We start from the raw sequence: 22,484 nt of genomic DNA, 5'->3' as shown, positions 1-22,484 counted from the left end.
TTCCCCAATTTGTTTACGGGTTTCTTGTTAAATTTTTCAATATATTCGCACTATTTAATTTAAACTAAAAATCTAAGAATAAAAATATTTTGATTCGAAACATGTTTTTGCCATCGTCCAGATGTCCCAGCCATTCTTACATTGTTTGTAAGATTCCGTTCCGGAAATTTCAATGTCTAAAAACCAACTCGCTCACTGAAACACTCACTAAAAAAGTTGATTGAATCTTACAACTGATGAAGCGAACCTGTTACGTTAGCTGTCAGAAGATAACGGGGTCTTTAAATCAATTACATGAAAATTTGGTACCATTTAAAAATATTGTACTCAGCAAAGACGATTAGATACCACATGAATTCAGCCAAAGCAATTCGTTTGACCAAATTACAATCAGGGAAGCACTACTAAACCACAACGAAATTAAACCATTTTTGAAGCAAATTATTATTGGCTAAAAAAATTGATCAAATACTAGAATACCCAACGCAAACAATCATAGCCACAAGTCGATGGCCCTGCACAAAAGACTCCAAACTTTGAATTGATTACAAACAAGGCTATATTGAGTGAATATTGAGTGAAATTGTCTACAATCATTATTCATTTTCTTTATTTGAACATAACAACCCATTACCGAGTTTCGGTCTGACGCAGCATGTCACTTCAGTTGCCTGTACTATTAACGCGTCGTCTCCAGTCCTGAACATTAAGACCAGTTACTACTCCATCTACTTGATCAGTCACCCAGAAACACGGTCTATCTCTACGCCTTCTTCCTGCTAACCACCACTATAAACATCTTTTGCGCTAGAACGCCTTTATCCATTTTCACAGCATGACCAAGCCAAGACAGCATATTATTCCATGCGATGTGGTGGTCTTTGTCAACTTGTAGATGACCAAAAATCTTGCTAAGAACATTTCCTTCGAAAACTCCCAGTACTGCTTCATCACTTTGTGATAAATTCCATGCTTCTGTGAAAGTATAGCCGCCAGCCACCAGCTTGTCGTCCACACATTTCTACCAGTAGATAACACATTACTACCTGTAACTTATATACTGTTTTGTCCTCCTACACCACTAAACCTACTTTTGTACATGCCTTTTCGTTAGCAGCAAAGGCAGCTGTAACATAGAGCTTGCTACGTCCAATTATATCAGTATCGTTGACGTAAACAAGGAGGTAGATCCATTGTTCCATTACGATGAACACTTGTCCTGTGCATGATCATTTCCATAACGAAATTGAGATCATATTATAAAGGGTTTCCTTGTCTCAAGCCTCGCACGGTATCATACAGTTCAGAGAGACTTCATCCTACCTTGATGGTAGATTTGGAATTTGGTATGTAGGCATTGTCTATTAATGAAGAGAGTTCATCGGTTAATTCGGTGCTATACTGTTCACAAATCGATCATTTGAATAAGACAATCTAAGAAAAGCGGTTAGAATTGATCCATAGAAAATGTAGTGCTGCTCAACATAATAATGTCAGTAATGTCACACATTTTTGATGACTTTGAACAAATAAAAGGTATTGGTTGGAAGGATTTGATACTGTACCGTATAGTCCGTGTCTTACACCGTTTGAATACGATTTGTTTCGACTTCTGCAAAACTCTCTTCTTGATAAAGAATTCGCTGAGCGAAGAGCTGCTAAAACACACTTGAGCAAACCTCTTTTGATAATAAGAGGTTTGGTCGATCGAGGCCGACCGAGATGTCCTTGAAAAGTACTTTATCGACGAAGAACTTTAAGAGTTAATAACTTTAACTCGATAATACAGAAATTGCCCAACCGAGGACGCTTTGAAGACTACTTGGTTAAGTTTTTCATCGATAAACCACACCAGTTCTTCATCGATGTATTTAACAAACTATTCGATAAATGGCAAGAGGTCATATAATATTAATGGTCAATATATACTTGACTAAAATTGATTTTCAATAAAAAAAATTTGAGTTATAAATTGTGACGTACCAAAAAAATTTGTATACTTTTTTTATCACCAAATAATTAAAATTTTCATTTAGAACTTTACAATATTAGGAAAGAGAATATTAATTAGATGGAAACCTGTTGCAAATTAATTTCATTTAATTGCTTCAATTCTTATGTCATCCGTAAATGTTGCTTAAGCACATTTTTTCCTTAACCTACGATGGCTGCAAGAACAAGTTCCGGAGGCAAAACAACACCATTTGTTACTATTTGTTCCAGTTTTCGTTGTCATATTTATGCTGCATAAGATTAAGAATTCTTTTCATTAAGAACTCAAAGCACGTACGTTTACATAAGGCCAAATGATGAAGAACGGCTTAAATTTCCTTCACATCAGTTATGGTCAATCCAAGTGCCAACTTGGCGATAACTTGAGACTGCACATGAGAAAATTGTAACAATTAAGATGATACAGTCTTAGCAAAATGTTTTCATATGACAAAAGTAGGTTGGATGCAATTATGAGAACCGTATGTTGACAAAATAAAGGCGATACGCTATATAAATCTTCTTCTCAAAAGAAGCGCTCCGCGTAAATCAAAAATGTGTCCGTAAACAAGTTTCATATTCATATTCTTCGGATTCTTTTTTAAACCGAGATTTCCTACAAGTCTTGTAAATTTTAGTATCCTTAAGACTTCAGAACAAAAGAAAAGAAAATTTTTTACTAAATTTTTCCAAAATTAATATTTTTCACAACCATCAATCCTACTGACCTACAGTCTTAGTTTCGAGCTGTAATTATGGAAATTATTTGAGAGAATTCTTGCTATCACAAAATATTTTTTCTTCTTTCACTTTAAGTGCCTTTGACAAGTGCTCATCAGTCGTTGCTGTATTCTTTCTTCGGATGGAGCTTTTATGTCATTAGAATTCACGCACAGCACACACAAGCCATTGCAGTACCCTGACAATCGTTATGCTTGATCTCAGATGACGACTATTAAGACGCGTTCTTCTTGATGCCGGCAATGAGGAAATTTGCTTGCAATTACTTTGTGGCTCATACTTCGGGCGATGCTTATTTCACGTTGTGAAAATGAAGAATTGGTCCGGAAAATTTTTATTTTTTTATGTGATAAAGTTGTTAAGAAAGAATTACTAAAACTGAAAAGAGTGCGCCATAGAAGCCATAAAACACTTCAAGGCAATTCAGCTATTAAATTAATTACGAAAATTGCAATGCTTTAAAAGACATCTTTTTTGGGCAATAATACATTAGAGACCAAATGTGATATAAATTCCAGCTAACTTTATCGGAATCCATAAAATTTTTATTAGTACGAATTCAGCTGTTCATCCATTTCTAATCTGTCCCAAAATTTTATTTTGCTCATAAACACAGATTTTTAGATTTTTTGCCTAGTAATAATATTTTGAAAATAGAAGAACTTTAGTCAGTTCGTTTCTATAAAATCACCATAAAAAATCAAAGTTGAAAGCAAACAATCGTAACTCTTCAACGATTACGGCATGAAATATTTGTTTATCTTTTTGGATTAATCGAAGATTTTAGATTTTACTCCTAGATATTTGGGTTTCGGATAAAAAAGCTCAAGAATAGTAATAAATTTTGTTTCTTTATTTTAAGAGAAACGAATTTTGTCTTCAATTCATTAAGTTTGCTACGAATAAATAGATAGATAGATAAACTCAATTCCTTCACTTCCATCCCTCATCTCAAAAACAGCAAATTTTTAAAAATTTCCAAAAACAGAATTATTCTACAGGATGCTATTAATATTTACAAAATATTATTCTTCCCCTTTTGAGAGAGAAATTAGGAGGTTTGAAAAAAGATGTCTGAGGCAAAATATCTTATTAATCCTTTAAAACTTCTATTTTAAAACTTTAGAGTTGTAATTATTATTAAATATTATAATATTATATCTAGCATTGCTAAGGAGAACCTGGGTAGGTATAGATTCTGGACTGATCGCAAGATTAATAAGCATTGGAACCCAATAATGGATTAAGTTGCAGGTAGCTATAGCTTCAGATGCTTCAGTCATTAGCAATGAAAACATATAGTTCTAAAGATCTTAAGTAGCCACGACTCTATGTGATTTAGCCATGAGCTTTTCACAGGTCTTAACAATGTTAGGGACTAAAATTTCAGCAAGTCTACAAACTTGAGCGATAAGCTAATAATGATAAGGACTTAAGTAGCCGCATGATATGGTGTCATTTAGCCATGACCTGTGGAAGTAAATAATAATGTAGACTAAATTGACTGCGATTGATTTAACGAAAAGCTATGGAATCATATAATAAATAGAATTAAAAAAGCCACGAATTTATGTATGTGATTTAGCCATCAGCTACGGAGCCTAACAATAATAAGAACTTAAGTAACTTCAACCTGAACTCATAGGCTACGGAGCGTAATCATGATGAGGTCTTAAATAACTGTTACGTTACATACTTGAGCTTATGTACCTTATATTGATAACGAAATAATTCGGAAACTAATAACGACAAGGCCTTTAATAACTGCGACTGTTATGGATGCAAATAATGATGAGGACTAAAGTTTCCGCGACTCAACATATTTCAGCCATAAGCTATGGTACCTAATAATGATAAAGTTTAAAGCAGTAATGACTCTATATACTTTAGCCTTTAGGTATTAGAACCTAATAAGTATAAGATCTTAAGTAGTCGCGACTCTACATTTTTGAATCAATATCTATGGATCCACTTAAATTGCAAGAATAATTAAATTCTACACTTATTTTTCTCAGTTCTCAGTTTTACAGAAATTATTTAAAACATATTTTTAACGTTAATTTTTTTTTTTATTGAATATGTTGCGTCTTATGACGAGCCAAAACTGTGGTTCGAACAGTAATAAAGAAGCAACAACAATAATTTAGTTGCCAAGTACTCATTATCTGTGAACTTAAAACTATTTTAATCTTTAAAACTATTTTCATATTATTATATTTATTATTATTTACGACTTAGCTCTTTTATATTTTTCACACCAATTTTTTATTAACAATGTTTTGGAATCATGTATTAATTAATTAAAAATTTTTAATTAATTCTAAGATAAAGTCATTGCTTTCGCAGGCAACTAGTTCAGTGGTTGTCTCATAAGTCAATGTTGATCTGCGTATCTCTTTTCTCTCTATCTCAGATTGCATACAAAGTATTGCACTATAAAATAGCACTTCATGCTGCACATGTTCCATTCAAGCAACAAAAAAAAAAAATACGAAAAAAAAGATAGAAATAAAACAAAACAAATGTCTTAGCCCAAGGTAAAACTTATAGACTTCTTGAGTCTGCAACTTTTTTGTTTTTTTTTTGTATGAATAACGAAAAAATTGAAGTAGCAAAAGAAGTTCAATCACAGTTTCAGTTTGCAGAAAGCGCTTAACCAAAGCAGACACGATTTTTGTGTGGCGAACGTACGAACGCAAACAAAACTGGCACCTATCCGGTACGAAGCGAAGAAAGTCTTAGAGCGACGAAGATGTGTCTTTTTGTGCAGCGCGCGGTCTTCGTAGTGATAAGAAGTGCATGTGCGCACAATTGCATTGCAAATACGTACGATCGCGGAACCTCCACGCAACTTCTTAACTAATTTTCTGAACGACGTAGAATTCTGGAGTCTATCTGCGCTCGAGCTCCGAAGTAAAGAATGAAGCGTGAAGAGAGTTGTGAATATATAATATATTTTGCATGTCAATAAGAAAGTTAACAACTATTAATTTTTATTTTTTTAATTTATTGCTCAATAATATTTTTCGTCTTCAAATATAGCGCAAACGCGACGCGACGCGAATGAACTTAAACGGATCGCCATTAACTTTTATAATGCAAATTTTTTTTTTTTGTCTGTTAAGTTTGTTAAGTTTTGTTATAATAAAAAATAAAAATTATTAATAATAGAAAAGTTATTTGAAAAAGTTTTTATTATTGTTTCCGCTACGCTGTGCTTTTGTATTGAAACAAATTTGTGCTATTTTTTAAAGATTTTTCAATGTTCATCGCGAAGTTAAGTCTGATTTTTATGAGTGAATGAGCGGCATTTGCATGTTTTAACATTTTTAACAGTAAAAGAAATTACATGTTATATTTATACATAATAAAAATAAAAAAAATATATACACATGCATACTTTATAGATATTATACATATAATTAACAAAAAAAAAAATATTTTCACTAATGAAGAAAAAAATGCATTTAAGCCATATGATTAAAATGCCCATGTCGATAATGCATTTTACTAGAAAGTAAAGTTGCCAAAGACATAAATTTTGAAGTCTTTATTTTATACACAATCGAACAAAAAACAAAAAAAAAAAAATAATATATATTATTTTATATATTCATAAACATTAAACCACATAACTAAATATTGGCATTTGGAGTTAAAATTTTATTAATAATTTAGACTTGCATTTTTTAAATTAGCTTTTAAGTGGCAAAACAATAAATAATAAATTTAATAATAAAAATTAACTATAAGAATTTATTGAAATTTAAAAAAAAACAAGTAAAAAAGTGAAAAAAGTACTAAAAGAAATTTTATTCATTATTCCACGAAGCATAATAAATTAATATATTATATATACAAATTCTTGCCTAGAGTTATTTTGAAGTATAAAACATAAAATATTACTGTTTTTTTTTTTGTTTAAATAAAACCATAAAAAAGTTTGAACGAAGTTTTTTAATAATACAATATATAATTTGTTTTAAATTAGTGAATTCATAGTGGAAACTAATAATTAATATATAATATTTAACGATAATAACAGTGACCGGTGGAATTAAGGTAAATTAAAATACAAAATAATTATAAAAAATTAAATATTTATATACTATAATAAACAAATGTGTTATAAGGTGAAGTTAAAATTAAAAATATAATATGTGTTTATATATAATAAAGTATATATGCTAAATATTTTATGTTTAAAATAAAATATCGAATACTTATTAAATACCTTGACTTCCTAAGAATCTATAATATGTTAATGTATAATAAAGTTGTTATCTCTAACATTTTATATTTAAAATAATATATTGAACATTTATTAAATTCCTTGACTTCTGGAGTATCTATAATTTATTTATATACCATATAATAATCTATAATCTACAATCTAATGTTAATATATTTAAAATAAAGTATCAAACACTTATTAAAGACGTCAACTTCCTGAGAATCTATATTGTTTTATATATAATAAAATTGATATGTTCAACATTTTATATTTAAAATACAGTATCAAACACTTACTAACTAAATTTCTCGACTTTCATAGTATCTATAATGTGTTTATATATGATAAAGTAGATATGTTCAACATTTATTATAAAGAATCAAACACTTACTAACAAAATTTCTCAACTTCCGAACAAGCATAGCGTTTCCATTATATATCTAAATCCTACTCAATTGTAAGCAGCTTAACAGATTTAGCTCTACAAACATCCATCTATTTTCACCAATCTTCCGCCATGTTAAGACCTTTGTTGGTCTATTGACTTTAGTAGAGACAGAGCTACTGTTCTTCTGTTCACCAAATATACGCTTTTTCTTTAGCACATGATTGAATATGCAATTTTCAGTCTTAAAACTGATTTGCCCGATTATCCAACATGCTGTATAATTCACAGACTTTTCGAGTAGAATAACTCATCTAACTAGCCCGACACATTTCCGAAAGAACTTTTCAGTTGTTTCTTTATTATTTTCTTCCTTTGTCTGTTAATAAAAGAAATTGTTTTTAGAAGATCGAAATATAGATTATCCACCATGGTCATTAAAGATTTTCCCAATAGAATATCTCATCTAACTAGCCTGGCCCATCACTTCTTTCTTTATCATTTTCTTCCTTTGTCTGGTTAATAAAAAAAATTGTTATTGAAGGATCTAAGTATAGAATGTTCACCATGCTCATTAATTGATTGACATTACTAATGGAATGTCTTATTCTTACTAACTTTACACATTTACAAAAGAAGTGTTAAGTTATTTCTTCATATTTTTCTTCCTTCTACCTTATTATAGCATAAAATCAATATACAGAATATTCACCAAGCTTATTAATTCATCGACTTACCTAGTAGTAACATATGTCTCATTCTAACTAATCCTACACAATTGCAAAGATGGTGCCTGTTTTTTTCATTAGTTCTTTCTTCCTAGCACCTCCATTGTATCAATGAGTACTATTGTGGATCCTTTATAGATTATAGTGGTTCTCGTCATTTCGTATTTGTCTTACTTTATTAATTCATCATCGCATGTTCTGTGTTTTTTCAAGAGTTTCTATTCTATAAGCATCTATGTGTTCTCTGTTAAAAATTAGACCTAAGTATTTCTAACTATATATTCTAGATCTTAATTTGTGACTACAAGATTTTGTGTCCTATGACAAGAAATTTATTTCAAATTGAAAAAATGATAATAGTGAGAAATTCAATTTTTAATGGAGTAAATTCTTAGACCCACTATTTAGTGGATAGTGACTCTATAGCGGACAATATTTATTGAATACATAATACTTCAACTGTAAGTATCAGGAAACGCAAGCTACTAAATTTGACCCTAGTCTCGGCTGTCACGACACAAAAGCAGCATATACTTAATGTTATTTAATTATAAAGCTTTTGTTAATTTTTTTTATTTATTCGCTGATTATAATTAGGCTTGTTGTTTGCATTTTTGAGATTAACGCATAAAACAAAGCCATATTAATTTGCTTAACTATTATAAGTTGAGAAGACATTGCTGCTTATCAGTCGAATAACTCAGATAGAGACATAAAGAACATAGTCTAATTTTTACTTATAAATTTTTATTTTATGCGGTAAGAAATTAATTTCATATAGAAAAGAGAATAGTTATGAGTAAATTGTCAAATCTATAGATTTGGAACTCTTCCAAACTTTCATCATTACACTATCGGGAATTATATCCCTTCCAAATTTGACTGCAGAATGTTAAATTGAATGTAGACTTCATGCGTCAGCAAACAAAGTCAACGTGCACTTCATATGTGATAATTGCGCATACTGAACTAAGAGTATATTAAGAACTGAAGCATAAACCACAGCTATATTATTTTGCTTAACTTTTACAAAGCATTTTTTTTTCGAACTTGAACATTTTCGAACTTGAAGAACACATTGCTGTATACTTGTTTAAGATCGCTTGCAATCTGGCAGCCTGTTGAAAAAGTTTTGCATATTGATGAGCTGCTAATCGACTAAGTGAGGTCTTAAGATATTAGTGAGCTAATATATTAAACTAAGTGAGTAAGCAAGACATTCAGTTTAATTAAATTTAAATTAAATTAAATGTAGTTAATGTTAAATTCATATTTTTACCAAAGTTCAAAATCGTTTATTTCAAGAAAATAGTCTTCTCCAGAGTGAATTTTATTAAGTAACTTTCTAATTGGCTTCTTGATTACTAACTCGTTCCATATATGTGGTATGCAATTATTGTAAATTTGTTAATTTTTTAATACACAAAATTACTAATAAATTGTCATTCAACTAAAGTTTTTCCAAATTGTTATGATAATCCCCACGCATAATTTTTATAGATATTTGTTTCGTAATGATATGCTTATTTAATGGACTCAATGTAATCAGTGAAGCTTGTTCGTCCTGTCGTAGAAGCACAGTATTAACACATTTATAACTTGTTTCATGTTTAATTATGGATAAAGTTGATGACACTTGCAATTCAAATGATTTCCGCATCTTCGTTGGAAACGAGTTTTGCTTATAAACCCACGGATATGTAACTACTGATCTTGACATAAAAAGGATTTATTTTTATATTTTTCTCATTAAATTTATTTTCATTTTCCTCGTAATAAAATAATTTTAAATGATTTTAGTGCAGTTACAAATTTAGTGCAGAGTATTAATATATTTTTTTTGTTTTTTTTTTAATTTAAGCAATAATCCTGTCTACTTCCTTAATTTTGAATCACCTTCTCTTATGTATTTATCACCTAATAAAGATAAGTTACCACTAATTACCGAGACGCATTCAAGTAATGAAGCTGTGAACCCTTATATGCTACATTTAAGCATTAATTTTATTATAAAAACCAATTTAAAACTTTTACACTAACTAAACTAAAGTAAACTATTTGACTTGTTTTAATATTATATTTTGAGCTATTGTAATAGACAACGTTTAGTCGATTTTAAACTTTCCTTTTTAATACTGGTTTTCAAATAACAATACTCGTATAACCCAACAATAAAAGCACTTTACATAAAAATAAAATCCATATAATGTATTTGTGAAGAAATTACATCAATATGACATTAACTTTAAAATCATTTAAAAAACTTTAAATCATTTAAAAGCCAACAAAACTCACTGACTATAAATTTCAACAAGTAAATGATATCTGAAGTCGTTAATACAAAAAAAGGTATATATCTAAAGTGAAATTACAATAAATGACTTGAAATACAATTTATAAACCATTAATGAGATAGTAAAGTTTTTAAATGAAATATCAGTGTGATGAATCACAAGGACGGCGATAATTGTCTTACATAGACTTTGACGGTATTTGACTGACCATTTTTCATAAGCATGTATTTTGTTTGGTTGTGATTATCATTAAAAGTAAAAACAAAACAAGTAATAATGAAATAATAAAATAATAATAATATTAATGAAAGAATTCAATAAACACCATATCAAGATTTTCTTCATAAATCAATGGATTCGCTTAAAGGCTCTTCAGACATAGGTATAGGTAAATTTACTAACATTAAGATTAAAAACACTAAAACTGTAGTTAACTTCTTGTACGGCATATTAAAATATACTTACATTTTTAATTTTTATGTAAGACTGTTTGGTCAGGCACATAGATGGCGCTTCTTAAAAGCAAACGTACATTTCTTTGTTTTCCGAACCAACAACTTTCACAAAATTAATGCCAAAATTTGTTTTAGTTCTAGAAGAAATTGTGAAATTGCTTTCAATATTTATCAAAACAAATGTTTAACTAATACTTGTTAATGGGTTTTAAATGGGTCACCATGACTTACGTTAATATCTTAAAAAATATGAGTCTACCTAAGAAAACTAAATGGCAGCTCTATTTAAAAAGGGATAAGATCTCTATTTACATATTCTGTGCTTGTTCGGCTTTGATCTGGTTCAGGAAGTGATTATTGAAATTTCTATTCTCGACTGATTTTAGCATGTAATTAACCGGTAAAATATTGGCTTTCATTGAAAGATCCTCATTCCGCTCCATTAATTTTAGTTAGCAGCACAAAATAACAATTATAGTTACAGAGTAGAAGTAAGTACCCTTCTTACCGATTTCCAGGTGCACATAAACCGGTACCTATAGCGATATAACCAAGAAAGCACATAAGCCGGCCATATTATTTGTTTTTCCATTGACATTAACATTCTTACATACAGAAACCCTGATAAGAGTAATATCAACTAGTCGTATAAGCTCGACAATTTCCGCTCTTTTAACTTTGATTTTATGAAGAAGTTATATCTCATAAATCACGGTCTTAAAAACCATGACTTCAATAGGTAGCCTAAGAAAATGATTTATATTTGTAAATGGCGTGAAAATGCCTATGTCTACCCTGTAGTCCGTTTTTGAACCATCCATGAAAATAGTTAATTAATATATCGTGCTTTGCAAGTTTCTTCTTTTCCATTCATTTCTAGACGGAATTATTGTCTGGAAGTTTAAATAATCCTATCTCATTCTACACAGACAGCTTGGCACTGTTAAATGCAGCTGTATCCGTATGTAAGCGCTTCTCAGATGCTTGTCGCTTTCAATCTGACAGCGCTATAAAGCGATATTTCTATTGAGAATATATAGAGTTTATTCTTCAGAATGGGTGTGATTACTGCCATCAGTAAAGGAGACCATTTCTTTACCTGGTAGTTGGGAAATTTTAATTTTATTTACTTTTTCTATTTGAATGGTCGTGCAGTTAAGAAAATTAAGAATCGTTTTGCTAGAAAGATTACATCTATTGCTATTTGTTTCGAAATTAACCATAACCTGACAATAGCATTTAAACATTTTCGAAGTAACGACTCAAAAATTAAAACAAAAATAAAAACTGACAATAGTGTCTTCTGGAATATTGCAGTATTAAAGCAAATTATAGTTACAATGGCTGTAGTTATTGATTTTATTCTTGAGAAAACACTATTATGGGATTATCGAAAATATTGGCGATAATATGGGTACCATTACTAGTTTTTTTAAACAACTCGGTAAGGAATAATCATTATCTAGCCTAATATATTTTATATATATATATATGTATATTACTTTTTTAGCCGAACTTTTGGTTTTTGTCAATAACTTTGCATTAATTACTAGCAGGACTCTAGAAAGAATTCGACTTGAAGTCATAAACGTACATATGAGTACATCTAATATGATTTATGCTAAGTTTTAACTCTCTCATTTAGAAGTCATTGTAGATTAGGTAACCATGCTAGATATTAGAATCTCCCCTTCAATTATATCTATCTTAGTTTTGGGGAGGGCGATGACAACGCTTCTCATATATTTTGTTTTTGCCCAGTTTATGCACGACTGCGACTCAATATTTAAGGACCCTTTCTTCGATGTCCCACTACAAGACCTCCCATGAAGTACCATTTTAAGATTCGCCAAAGGTTCTTGGTGGTTTTCAACCCTGAGTTTTTCGTTACACGGTAGCACCATGGGTCAATTGACCTCCACATAGGTTGTCGGTATAACCTAACCTAACTTATGGTAAGTTTCAAAATTCTACATTTTTGTGTTGATTTCTTATACATATTAAGCTTAATGTTAGCAAACTATTTTGTTTATAATTTTCTTCTCCAACTTTTTGCGGTTAATGCATCAAAAAACGAAATTAGACTTTACGTTTGCCGAGCATAAATCAATGGATTGTTTACCACAACACAGCAACTCAATTTCAATGTATTAAGATTAATCGACACGCTTCATTAAATAAATATTAACCTGCTTTATTTAAACTAAAACACGATATGGAAATAATTAGCATCGCATGCCAGATTACGCATTTTAAGTGGGATGTACATATGTAACTGATTATTAAATCATTATTTAAATGTTGGCGACGCAGGAAAAAGTTGAAAATCTACTCACACATCCGATTGATAGTTTATATTAACCGATATATTTTTTATTCAATTGAATTCAATTCAAGTCGCGATAATGATTTTATAATAACAAGGAATATATGGCGGTATTATTCACTGCAGTTGAGTATTTCTCAAGCTGTCTGTGATCAGGAGTTGAATGTGGATTCTAAACTAGAACTTTTGCCATTTTGTTTTTATTTCTGAAAATGCTTTCGCATTTGTTTTATTTTATTTAACGCAATTAAATAATTTACTTTTGAACAATATAAACATGTTTCCATAAAAGTAAACTTGTTGACTACGTGATGCTTTGCAGTATTTCCAATGTTTAGACTTTAAGTCAAGAAATGCTTTCTTCAAGTCGTAAAGAGCAACATACGAAAAACGTAAAAACTTGAAATCAACAATGAAGATTTTGATTTCTTCATTTCTTCAGCTCCGTGCATATTTTAGTTCCGAATTACGTGTAAATTTCAGACCACGATTTTTACATTGAAAATAATAAAAATGTACATGAAATTAATGATGAATTATAAAATCATTTTACGACAACAAAAACTGTTGATAAAGCGATTTTCATTTCAAATTTATTGTATCTTTGCGTGAGTAAGTCGTTTTGACTTTATAATTTCCTAATCTGTTAATATGTTATGAATTATGTTTCATTTAAGTTATAATAAAAAATTTAATTGTGGACATGAAGTGTTGAGTGAGGTCCGCACAGGCAGTTTTATTTTTCTCCTTTCAAAAATGCTATTAAAGTATCACAACGAAAATAATATATCTAAATAAACAGTGAGAAAAGTGATTTAAAAGAAATCCTTAGTATCATCTACTAAAGTAATTTAGTCAGTCAAAAAACACAAATCTTTAGACAAAATAAAGAGAAAACCTACAAATTAATTCAATCAAATAAATTCATTCTGCAACAAAAGTAATTCCAATGCTTTTCAAACTTTTTGATACCTTTTATGTAGAACGATATTCGTCTTTCGATTGCCTTTGCCTCCCAAAATAAGTCTCAGTTTCGGTAATCATTTCTTCAACGATTTTTTTGATATAAGCAAAAGTCAGCAGTCTCTGCGGCCCGGTCTAGAAAATATGACTGAACGAGAAGACATTCCTTCACCAGAAATAATCGTTTTCGTTAACTAATGACTTGGGAACGAAAACTTGCTGAATCAGCGCTTTTCAGGTCAGAATTAGGTATTTTTTGCAATGCAATATTCTGTAGTAATAATTCATATTTCCCAAGAAAGACGGCTAACAATAGACCCCCCGCACCTCTCTCTCAAAATACACATTTCCTAACCTGTCCAGCTGACTTTTGAGATTTTAGTCACTTTAAATGACTTTTGGCGATCAACTTTATACTTTGATTCAAGTGTATAGTATTTTCCTAGAGACCGGTAATATCAACCTTGTGTTATTTAAGAAAATCAATCAACTCTATAAATGTTCTCTATAAAGAGTTCAAATATTCTAAGTGCATATTTTTAAATCATGTTCCTTAAAACGTTTGCCTGTATTGCCAACAGTATACGATGTCCTTATCCGAAGTTTCCTCTTCATTTTCATTGAATTTGTATTTTATACGGTGAGTTGCAAGCCCGACGCATAATGTCATATATGTTCGTGTTTCAGCTAACACAAACATTGAGCAACTCGATTGCTTTCTTTGTGTGGTAAGTATTTAGTGATCGGATTGAGTTCGTGTTGTTTGTGTTTTTATGTTGTTTTGCGTTGGGTGTATTTTGTCATATACAATCGCTTTTTGTGTGTTCTGCTGTTTACATTTTTTACATTCGTTACGTCTAAGTCAACTAATTCTGCCTTTACAATGGATGTATGTTAAATAATTTCACTGGGAACATTACGGAATATGGTCAGAATTTTGACTTAAAAAAATAATTCTACACATATTATGTTCAAATAGTGTCTTGACAGAGTACGTTCTAGTATAAAATTGATATTAGTATATAATATTGTACCATAGATGGTTGCTTTTTGAATAAACAAGAATATATTAATAATACTACTTTACTACTTTATTCACACGAAGTAGTATATACTACTTACAAGGGTAAGTATTAAAGAATAAAAATAATTAACTTATGTATTGTTTTCCTTTTAGTGCAGTTTTATTAAAAATATGTTTTTTTCATGGCATGTACTTCCCAAACAAGCCTTGAATCTAATGGTTGTGTCTAATTTCACAAGAGCATAACGACAGATAGGTTAGTGACTGAATATATCTTTTTAATATGTTAATATACGAATAAGTATAGTCCATGTGTTATTTGGGATTTCACTGATAACTGTATTTATAAAAATCCATTGTCCAATAAGCATGTCCAGAAAATTTGGATAACGATATAAATTATATTAATGGCTCTTCTAGTGTAATGTAGTAATAACTGAGCAGTAGTAACCATGTGCTTATAGTAGTAATAGGTAATGTTTATTTAGTAAATTTATTGTATATATAACATTTTGTTGTCAGTTGCTTTGATAATAGTATATATTAGATTAATAAAATATTCTATTTCTCTTAACTGATTTAATAATATTTTTCTTCAACTACAAATTTTTTACAATTTATATTATTTTTTATTGATTAATAATCTATTGACTCAACCTATTTAGCAACTCATGCTTAAGTAATTTTCTGTTAAATAATAAAATTATGATTATATTAAATTATATTTAAACTGCTGAATGAGTTCTGACATATGTAAAGCCAACAAGTATCTTAAACATATGCTAAATTAATGCATATCTAGAAAATCTTGATAAAAATAAAATTAAAAAAAGTATTTGTATGTATCAATATATACTTCGTAAAACCTCAGCATACAATTTTGCAAGTAGTTCAAATCCCACACATCTTTTTACTTCCCAAAGAGCATTGATTTTCCGATCGAAGCCGCTAAATGCAGATAATGTGCAGTCACTGCAATGAATGTTTGCATACAGCGGAGTGCATCTTACAGAAAATTGCATCTTGTCTATCGCATGTAAGAAAACTATTTAAACTTTAATGTAAGTAGTTTAAAATCAATAGTTTTTTTATTTAAACATATTTTTTTTTATTTAAACTACAAGTATAAACTAGATTGCACCTTTCTGTTTAGATTTAAAATGTTATCCCATTTAAAGTAAAACGAACTTGTGAGAAATACTCAACACGGCAGGTGATCGACGTGCAATTCGAGATCACATATGGAAAAACTATAATGAAAGCTCAGAGGAGTTTCTTATGGCATATCCACATCTTAAAAAAAGTTAAAAATGTGCAAATTGTATCGCCACCATTTGAAGATACTTGCAAAGTTGCGAAAATATTATAATAAATTTATTTTTTTAATTTCTGTGATAGTTTATTGAGACTTTAAATGTGAATGCGATATGATAGACGAATATCAGTAAATTTTATAATGCTTTTGACGTAGAGTGTATTATATGGTAAATTTTTCAAAGTTATTCGCAAAAGTGCGAACTGGGAATATAATTTATGGCTTCATTCAAAATGGACATGTATTAAACTACTTTAGACATACCTATATAGAAAGGTTCATTGTAGTGTAGATGTTTGTATCTACACTACTACTTACTACTAAATACAACAGTTTTAGTTTTTGTCTATAAAAGTAATAATAATAAAAATATTTTATTATCAATATAAATTTTATAAAAATACTAGTTTCCTGAACAGTTTTTCATTAAAGATTTTATAAAGTTATAAACTTTAACTTTACTTTAGTTTGAAATCTATAATTATATTACTGTACATATTGAAAAAAAAATAATTTAATAGTTTTAAGTTATTATCTTTAAAAACTAGTTAAGTTAGTTTGGGCTTAGCTGAAGCTACAATTTCCTGTAGAGAGATGGCAATGGATTATTAAGTAATGGATACTTGCGACATGGCATTTAAATTTTATGTTTTGTTTTTATTATTAAAAAATATTAAAAACAAACAAAAAAAACCAATCTTTTTACTTACGCCTCTTTTGGCATTAAAAATGTTATTGCACTTTACATATTCATTTTAATTTGCACATATTTAATAATAATACTTGCTGCTCTTTGCAATTTAATCGACGTTGCCTTATACTATATTCCTATCATGTGGCTATTTTTTTAAAGCTACCTATCGTCAATAATAAGATCACTTTGTATTATATATATCATACAAAAAAACAACTAATAGTTATTTGACTGGTAGCAGTGAATGGACAGCACAATCTCTTTTGTCACCCTTTAACAAGAGGTTGACTGGTTGGTTGCAGTACGTAATCAGCAGATCGTCCTCTGTCACCCTTTACCTAGAAGTTGATAGGATAGTTGCAGTGACTGATTAGCATATATTCTTCTATCTCTCATAACTAACAATTGTTTGCCATTTTTGTACCAGATTCCCTTATAAGAAACCCCGCAAGATACAACTAGATCCATCCTATTAACTTTATGAATAACAAAGTTTTTGCCTTTAAATCGTTGCTATAGACAAAACTGGATCCATCGTGTTAACTTTTTATAATCAAATAAAATTTTTTGTTCTTACCGATGGGCTTTTCAACAAACTATTAAAAAAGTATTTCCCTAAAAACCCATTCCTTTTGTTAACCTAAGTTAATATATCATATAAAAAATCCATTTTTTTTTTAAGTTTCCTCAACTACTAAATTAACTGAATTACTACATTAACGGTCTCTGCTTAGGTTCATATCTACCTATGGCCTAAGTGGAGGTCACAGAACCGAATTCTGGTTTATAAAAGCCACTTTAGCAGAGATATTGCATATGTTCAATGTATTTATTTTTATCCACTGAGTTTCATATCCGCCAATGACCTAAAGAATTTGTGTATAGCCTAGCAGTGTTAACGCTGTTCCTACACTCAGAATAATAATTTGGCTGATTTAAACAGATTTTAACTATATCCAAGGTCAACATATTCTTACTCGACATATCATGTTGGTTCAACCATACCATATGTAGGTTCAACCATACCATATGTTGGTTTTCAAATCTTCTTTACCAAATAAGCTAAAATGTTGCTTACAAAATGATCAGCTCAACTTAATTAGTATATGGTTAGAGCAAATTTTTCTGAGTATACCAATAAATTCAGGGAACCTGATTTTATTATATGAAGATCATATTCACAGCGATATTGCATATGTTCAATGACTATTTTTATTTGTTTTTTGTTTCAATTGAAAAAAAAAAACATCAAAACTCAGTGAGAAACTCTAAGTCTTTAAAGACTGCCATCGTTTGATAATTATGAATCTTCCTGGAACCATCATAAACTATTATCTATATCAGGAGACTGTTATAAGCAAAAAGCTCTATTGTCCATTGATTTGTTTGTTAATTTCTGGTCATGAGAAAGTGAAATCGATTACACTTCTGATCAGTTGAGTAATTTGCTATCACACTTGGTATGACTAAGTTTAATCATCAATCTTCTTATACCTAGCGTCATTTACTATTACTATTAAATATGTATGGAATGACATTCTTCACGCTGGGATATACTTTTCTTCTACAAACCTAACGCAAATTTGATAGTAAATAGCGATCAACCTTATCATACCTGGACACACAGATTAGAATGAGTTTTTTGTTTAAATCATTACAATTGTTGTTTGAAATAGCCATGCTCACTTAGCAGTTATGTCAAGAACTACTCCAAAACATTTAATGACATTTCATCCCATAATCCTTTTCACATTGTGGATTACCAACACTTGCTTGATATATGTATGACGTATCAGCTAATCTGATGTATTTATTTATATAATATGTGTACATATTTTATGAAGTAACCTTTATAAACATTATATATATTAACTTATACCTATTAACAAGTTTTCGGAGAGGTTTCCTACAATCTGTGGTACTAAAAACAACCTAACCAAATTTATTGTGGGGTGATACCTATTCCGATTTGTCTATCTATTTTATATGATAGTCATATGAAATTACATGTGTTCAGTTTGTATTTATTAAATCCTATTATATATTATATTATATATCATATATTTTTATTGTTATAGTATTATTTTTTGTTCATAAATAAATATTTACTGTTCATAAAGCAAATAAATATTAAAGTTTTTACTTTGCATCACCTCTTCTTATTTTTCTTCTTTGTGTGAGCATCCACAGAAGCATACAATATCGATGCTCCATCTTCGATTTACTTTTCAAACTCTCGACTCTCAATTCTTTGTGTGTATCGTCATTTCGGATATACTAGGAATCCCTCTCAATGTATACCATGTATCAGTACAATGTTTTGATCTACAGAAGCAAACAATTTCGGCGCTCCATCTTCGATATAACTCTTGACTCTCAATTCTTTATGTATATTTTTATTTCTGATATACCATCGAGCTTTCATTATATGTCTTATTACAATTTTTTGATCAGTTTAAAAATTTCCCATAGTGGATGAAGCAGCATTGCCTGACTGAGTTTCATAAAAGTTATTACTGAGTTATAAAAAAAGTTTAATAAATTTTAATTCTTATGTAAATATATCAATAAATTTTCCAAAAGATTAATACTCTCAACAATTGAAATACTTTATAATCGTAAATAATATTTCATGTGACTTTCTCTGCTTGTCTGCGTGGGTTTCAGATCAAGACAATCATAAAATTCAGATATGTTTTTTTTTTATTAGTTTTTGTATTAAATATTAATTGACACAATGATGGAAATATTCATTAAACTACACCTTTCTAATATCTAAAAACGAAGTCAAAATCAAGCGGTTTAAGACAGTCAGTCCATTTCGCTTCTTCATCTTTTTGTGTGATTGTGTCAAAGAAATCGGTACAAAAATATAGCACATGTGAGTAATATATAAAGATCATATGCATTTTTCATCATTTGTGCGAGATGATGTTGTTGTTGTTATTATTATTGTTGTTGTAATTTGTTTGTCACAATAACCTCAATAGACGGCCAAGTTGAGTTTTTCATTGACCCAATTCTACTCGAAGAATAAGATTGGCTTAACTAGCTACCACGCCGCTTGCCATCATTTCTTATGCTGCTGATATTGCTAATGTTGTTGCTCTGGCGCTGTTTACACTGTACCACTTTGTGGTATGTTGCTGCACATGTTGTTCTCTTCTCATATTTGCTGCCGGCAAAGTTGTTCTCCAGATTACGAAGATCACTTTTCTTCACAATCTTTATTTGTTGCTACAGCGCCTGCGCATATTTCAGATGGATTCAAATAGTTAAGATACGAGTACTATGTCGATTAAATTTAGCGCTCCATAATTACCATTTAATTATTAGCTATTTTTTAAAAATAACTATATTTACTATTAAGTAGTGGAAGATAGGTTATGTAGCACAGTCTATACTATGTATGAGTGTGTAGTGTGTACTACATTGTAGGTATGGGCAAACACTATTTTAATTTTTGATCGTAGATTGTAACTGGTTTTATTGAACTTAGGTTGAATTTCCTGTCTGCTGTTAATGTAAATTGTAGCAAAATGTTATCGTCTACTAAACGATGCAGATTTGTTGATCCAAACTATGTTGCATGTTGCAAGTAAAAAAACAAACAAATTTAGTGCACTTGATCTGCGATTAATCAGGGTCATGTTTTGCCGTGGGAGTAGTAATAAAGCTTTAGGTCAAAGACATTTCTGCACATGTAAGTCGATTGTTTGGATCTCTTGTCACTCGTTTAAGTACAGCAAGCGATCAGTTGCAAAAAAAATTATTTACTTACACTTTTCCAAAAGTGCAATAGATACATTTGCCTATCGCCAACTTCAAACATAAATTCCGTTTACGCACTTTTCACAGTTTTCTTTAATAACCATACTTTCCAATTGTAAAAAAATTGAAAACTAAAAAAAGCTAAAAACTCCCTCTTAACGTTGGTTATCTTACCATTTACAACCTTTCTCCCAATATGTCGTGATGTGATACATATTTTATGCATTCAGATAAATTAGCTAATAAAGATATTAAATGCCAGTACTTTAGTCTACAAAAGATTGTTTTGCATTTAACAAAAAGAAAGCTTTAACCAGCAACTTTAGCAATGCTTTTGGTGTTAATAAAATTTTCAGACTATAAAGTCGAAACCTTATCAATTGTATGCTATGACGGTTCATTAATGGAATAGTCGGCTTGAATTTATGGTATGATCAGATAGCACTCAAACTGAGTGTTATTAGTAACAGGCCTGTGTATGTATGAAGTTCATGAAATACAGGGAATTGGGAAAAAGGAAACTTCAGAAGTTTGTATTCAAAGTTGTGACGAACAAATTTAATATACCGAAGGTTTCATAGTGACATAGGCAGTATTGTTCAAAGGGAGGATTTTTTTTGGTATTATTTTCAAAGTTTACGAAATTAATATTAATAAAACTTAGTGGCTTAGTTTAATTATTATGTACCCGTCAAGAGAAGTAACTGTCTGTTGGTAGGATATAACCCTTAATCTCTATCTTGGTGTGTCACTGAAGCTTTACAATTTATGAAATTGCAAAAGGTCTCTAATAATGGTGTTTTAAGTAATATTTGAAATCACAAAAAGTATGAACATCTAATGTTATAGTTTTTTCAAATCTACATAGAGATCTTACTGCATATGGTAATTATGACACATATTTTTTCTAGTTTTCCAGTTTTTGATAGTTAATGTAATGGCTTCTATGTCTATTTTTAAAGCAAACTGCTGTATAATCCATTAACAAGTTGTTATTGGGTGTAAAATATGGTTCTCAATCACCCAGTCAACATTTATTTCATTAAATATAATCCAGTCTACATTTATTTGATTAGTTTAGATTTTAAAAAGGGTTGGGAACTTGTCACCACTGCATCCTTTGCGGATTATTGTGACATACCCACTTTAGTTCCATAGACGTGTAGCAGTTCAGAACGCCATTATGTGCTTTAGAGAGATGTTGTCAAATTTCGTTATAAATGGACAGACAGTGGATAAGTACCGAAGGCTAAATCTGCCAAAACTATCACAGTGACACAAACTGTGTTGTGCTGTTTCCTCTTCTTCGCAACAAAGTCTGCAGCTATCGTCTCTAGTAATACCTAGTTTCGATAGATGCTTTTTAACTCCGCAATGCCCAGTGAGAAACCCTGTAACCAGTTGGATGCCACTTCTGTTCAGCATAAGTAGCTTCCTAGTTCTGGCTTTTGATCGATACAGCATGGATTCTTTAGTCTGTCTACAGCAAATGTATTATCCCAATCAGTCTGAGCTGGTCTTTCCAGCCACTCATTATTTTAAGTTTGAAAAAGCTCCATAAA

At 30.1% G+C, this 22,484-nt stretch overlaps 1 protein-coding gene across 1 annotated transcript in view; it reads left to right on the top strand.

Moving 5' to 3' along the window:
• Positions 1 to 22,484, top strand: part of LOC119674347 (ATP-binding cassette sub-family A member 17-like) — a 49,464-nt gene that overhangs the window by 19,436 nt on the left and 7,544 nt on the right. The gene's annotated exons all lie outside the window — the stretch shown is intronic.

This window comes from Teleopsis dalmanni, chromosome 2 (genome assembly GCF_002237135.1).
Source record: "Teleopsis dalmanni isolate 2A chromosome 2, ASM223713v2, whole genome shotgun sequence".
Lineage (NCBI taxonomy): Eukaryota > Metazoa > Arthropoda > Insecta > Diptera > Diopsidae > Teleopsis > Teleopsis dalmanni.
Note: the sequence above shows the minus strand (reverse complement) of the source record. Positions and strands in the feature narration are given on the sequence as shown.